Source organism: Rutidosis leptorrhynchoides, chromosome 7 (assembly GCF_046630445.1).
Source record: "Rutidosis leptorrhynchoides isolate AG116_Rl617_1_P2 chromosome 7, CSIRO_AGI_Rlap_v1, whole genome shotgun sequence".
Classification (NCBI taxonomy): domain Eukaryota; kingdom Viridiplantae; phylum Streptophyta; class Magnoliopsida; order Asterales; family Asteraceae; genus Rutidosis; species Rutidosis leptorrhynchoides.
The window spans coordinates 373,221,421-373,226,266 of NC_092339.1; positions in this window are offsets into that span (position 1 = coordinate 373,221,421).

Below are 4,846 nucleotides of genomic sequence, written 5' to 3' on the forward strand. Positions count from 1 at the left end.
TGTATAGGTTTTCTAAACTTATACATTTTGGTAGGTTTCCTTTATAAGGAATTATTTTTAAATAAAGAATGCAATGTTGTTTTATTAAATTCATATAGAGTTTCGATCAAGCTGTGGGACCAAGATAACGATGGTCGTTAAGTGTACTTTGTCGGGTCGTTAAAGTTGGTATCAGAGCATTGGTTGTAGGGAATTAGGCTGCATTGATGTCGTTACCCGAGTCGATAGGGTGCATTAGTGAGTCTAGTCTACAGCCCGGCCTATAATGTATTATTATATGTGATTATTTGTATCGTATTGGTATGTATATTGTTATCATACATACATCCCTATTATGTTTTGAAATCCGGGAGGAACTTCCATTCCGATTTAAACAAATTCTCCGGCTCATGCGAACTTATCCTTATAAGAGCACCTCGGGTAGTGAAACCGAGGGATGTCATTCTTGACTTCTAAAATTCTTGACATTTCTATGTCATCTATTATGGTTATGTATATAACGTTTGAGTTATATTACGCGAGATGTCATTCTTGACTTCTAAATGCTCAGCATTTCAATGTCAGCTATTATGTTTAGGTATATAACATTCTTGTTTTATTACGTGCCTTTGTGCCGTTGTGCCTATGTGCTTTAGTTTTTGAACCGGAAGACGTCATTCTTGACTTTTAGAGATTTTTTTTGGTACTTCGAAGACATTTCTATGTCAACGTTACTCCTATTCGTTACTTATGATGTTTAGTCTCTTGTGGTATCCTTAGCACATTGTTTAAGAAATTGTTTTAGAGAAATTACGTGGAAATCCGAGGTTGATCGCGTGTCCTGACCTCATGTAGTGCTATTGGAATGGAACTATGAATTAGTGAAATATAATGGCGTCAGGCCAACGTGATTATATTACGTTAATTCATAAAGAAGTCCCAATATTGTGACATGAGGAATAGAAAGCGAGTCAAAGAAAATTTTTACACTACTTATTCAGAAATTCCGATGTATTACATGGGTAGAGAAAATATTCATTATCTTATTTGTTGATATACGAGAAGCTCGTTTTAACCAAATTATGTATCTCTTGATCTATCCTTCATAACTCGCTTGTTAGCAACAGCTTCGCTCAGGAATAGTTTTAGCCCAAGGACTTATGTCCTGATAATAGTCAAAACAACATTTAACTCATTGGTTTCATGACCTCGTAACATCTGTTGGTCAAATGTCGCATGACGATTCAAGTCCTTTACTCGATCTTCCACGATCTTACTTCAACTTGTAACTATAATATTCCCTAGTCTGGTAACTATAATCACTGGTTTCTACTGGTGAACACGAATCCTACGGATAGATCTATCGGGTTTGACAACCCCATTTCGAGCTAGTCGCGCTAGCAATTTATAATCGGAATGTTTAGTACTTCGTATTTTGTTGTAGATACACTTGTTCGGTGTATATTATTTATTGTGTTTGGCAAGGGTAAATAAATGGTTAAGTGGTTACCAGGTGGTTCACGGAAAATGGAATAATGTTTTATTATATGTTTTCTAGCATATAATTTGGTGGTCCAAAAAGGAGTTTTTATGTTTTCAAACATAAATTTTTGTTGTTTAAATTAAATATTGTTTGCAATATTAAACCTATAATTCACTCAACATTTTTGTTGACAGTTACTCGCATGTTTTATTCTCAAGTTCATGATTGATTGCTTCCGCTGTGCTTAGAGAGTCTGCATATTTATGATGGCAGCTTTTGTTAAACATTAACTTGCATTCTATTTTGATACATTTAATAGTGAATGTCGTTGACTTGTTTTGGTCAACTTTTGATTAAGTATTCATGTATAGGTTTTCTAAACTTATACATTTTGGTAGGTTTCCTTTATAAGGAATTATTTTTAAATAAAGAATGCAAGGTTGTTTTATTAAATTCATATAGAGTTTCGATCAAGCTGTGGGACCAAGATAACGATGGTCATCAAGTGTACTTTGACGGGTCGTTAAATAAGTATAAGGAGTGTGGCATAAGATTGATACTTGCGCCTAAGTCAGCTAATGCATCGTACATTACAGAATCTCCCATCAGACACGGAATAATGAAACTACCAGGATCTCCAAGTTTCGGTGACATCTTTTGCTTTTGCAAAATTGCTGAACATTCCTCATTGAGGAATGTGGTTGAAACTTCTTCATATTTACCTTTATCGGCTATGAGATCCTTAATAAATCTTTCATAATTTGGCATACCCCTAAGAACTTCCGTGAGTGGCATGTTAATGCTAATTTGCTTGATCATATCTGCAAATTTTTGATATTGGCTCGCGAGTTTGTCTTTCTTTAATGCCTCCGGATATGGAATAGGTACTTTGTTCACCTTCAATGTTGGTTCTTCAATTTTCTTTGATATGATCTCAGGTGGATCATCTTTCTCTTGTTCTTTCTCAACATGTTCATCTATATCAATAGGTTCTTGTAAAATAGAAGAAGATAAAGGAACTTCTGAGGTCTTACTAGTTTCTGGGTTAACAGTTAAACCACTTCTAGTAGTTATAGCATTTACATGCTCATTCTTTTTTTGATTGTTGTTGGGATTCACTTGAGTATTTGAGGGGAGACCGCCTGGTGGCCTCTCTGATAGTAACTGTGAGATCCTTCCAACATCTCTTTCTAAATTCCGAATCGTAGCTTGTTGATTTCGAATTTGTTGAGTTTGAATTTCCGCAGTTTGCTCGTGCTCAACCATAAAATCTCTTAAGAGATCTTCTAAACCGGATTTCTTCTCGGGTTGTGGTTGTATAAGTGCTTGTGGTTGTGGTTGATTGTGTTGGAAATTATTTTGATAAATTCTTTGAGGTTGATTTCAGTTGTTTAGGTTATTGTAACCTGGTGGTGCATTTCTTTGATTTTGATTTTGATTTTCGAAATTTTGGTTATTTTGGTAAACTGGATTTCCTCCTTGATAGTTATTATTATTTAAACCTGAAGGTCCTCCTGTTTGATAGTTGTTAATTGGAGGATATTTTCGGTTATTTGCTTCTATCGCTGGAAAATCGTTGAAATTCATTTCACCTTTTCGCAAGTAACCTAGGAAATTTGCTTGCTCTTCCATCGTTGTTTTATCACAATCTCTAGTAAGATGGGGGCCTTGACACATTTCACATCCTACCCTGATAGCATGCATTTCCTTGGTTACTTTCTCAATTTGTCTTGCTTGATTTGCCATTTGTACTTTTAAAGAAGCAATTTCATCATTGCTTTCGATATTAGCAACGGTTGATGATCTAGAGAATTCTATCTCTTGATGCCAATTATGGGAATGTGCTGCTATATCGGCAATGATTGTGTGAGCGTCTTCTGGTGTTTTCTTCATTATCGAACCACCGGCTGCAACATCGATATCTTTTCTAGTAGCAACATTTACTCCTTTATAAAATAATTGGACTTTTTGGAATGTATTCAACCCGTGTTAAGGACATACCCTAAGCATTTTGTTGAATCGGGTCCAAGATTCATAAAGGGTTTCGTTAAGTTTTTGTTTGAAGTGATTTATATCACTTTGCAATTTTGCTGCTTTTGAAGCAGGGAAGAATTCTGACAAAAATTTGTCCATCATGTCATTCCAGTTTTCGATATAACCTTCTGGTAATGAGTCTAGCCAATCTCTTGCATCGTCCTTTAAGGACCATGGAAAGATTTTCAAACATGCGACTTCATCGGAGACATCCTTAATTTTGAATAGTTTGCAAATGCTTATAAACTTACGAAGATGCTCGTTAGCATCCTCATTTGGAGCTCCACCGAATTGGCATGTATTAGTCACCATGTGAAGGAATTGACCTTTTATTTCAAAGCCTTCAGTCATCGTAGGTTGGATGATTGCGTGGCCTTGACCTGTTCTTGTCGCCTTCATTAATGCTTCCATCGTTTGATTTGTAACAGCCATAATTGGTTCTATGATTTGTTGAATATCTGGTTCGGAGTTAGAATCTAATGAAAGTGATTCTAAATCCTCGGTGAGAGATTCTACTTCTTGAGCTCTTAAACGTTCGTGAAATTCTCTTTCGGGTTCAGGATATGGAGGAGTTAATTCAGTGTTGGAGGAACGTAAATTCATGCATTAATTTCTATTATGAAATCATAACACCAAAAGCTTTTCTAGGAATGAATTCCTACAAAAGGATCGAATAACCTAAAGTCTATTAAAATCTTTTAAACAAAACCGCTCCCCGGCAGCGGCGCCAAAAAGTTAATGTGTTGAAACTATACCTTTATTTATGAACGGATTTGAATTGTTTTGTTACACGAATTGATTTATTGTATATGTGGTGTTTTAATGAACTCAGGTTGGTTTCACACATATATAGGCAACTAGTCCTATCCGCGTAGTTTAGTTTGTTGGTAAATCCGGTTCGTTCCACAGGGAGAATGGAGTTCAAGAGATTAAATTACCGATAGTTAATCTAGTAGAAAAGGGGTTTGTTTTGGATTTTAATTAACTAAAACAATAATAATAATAATGGATTAAGAATTTATTATTATAACATAGAAATACAATTTAAATAAAATTAACTAAAATTACCAACTAATAAAAGTTACCGGATTTAAATTAATAAAAGGTGAATTAATGTACTACATACTATTATAAATATTATGACTTGAAATAAATTAATATTAGTATTAAAGTAATTAATTAAAAATTAAATTTAAATAAAAATTGAAACAGTACTGGTACTTGTACTTACGCATTTCACGTAATTATATACGCTTTTCGCGTATGTTTTTGAAGCTACGCGTTACGTGTGATTTTCTACACGATCCGCGTATGGTATAAGTAATGTGACAAAACAATACTGGTAAATTG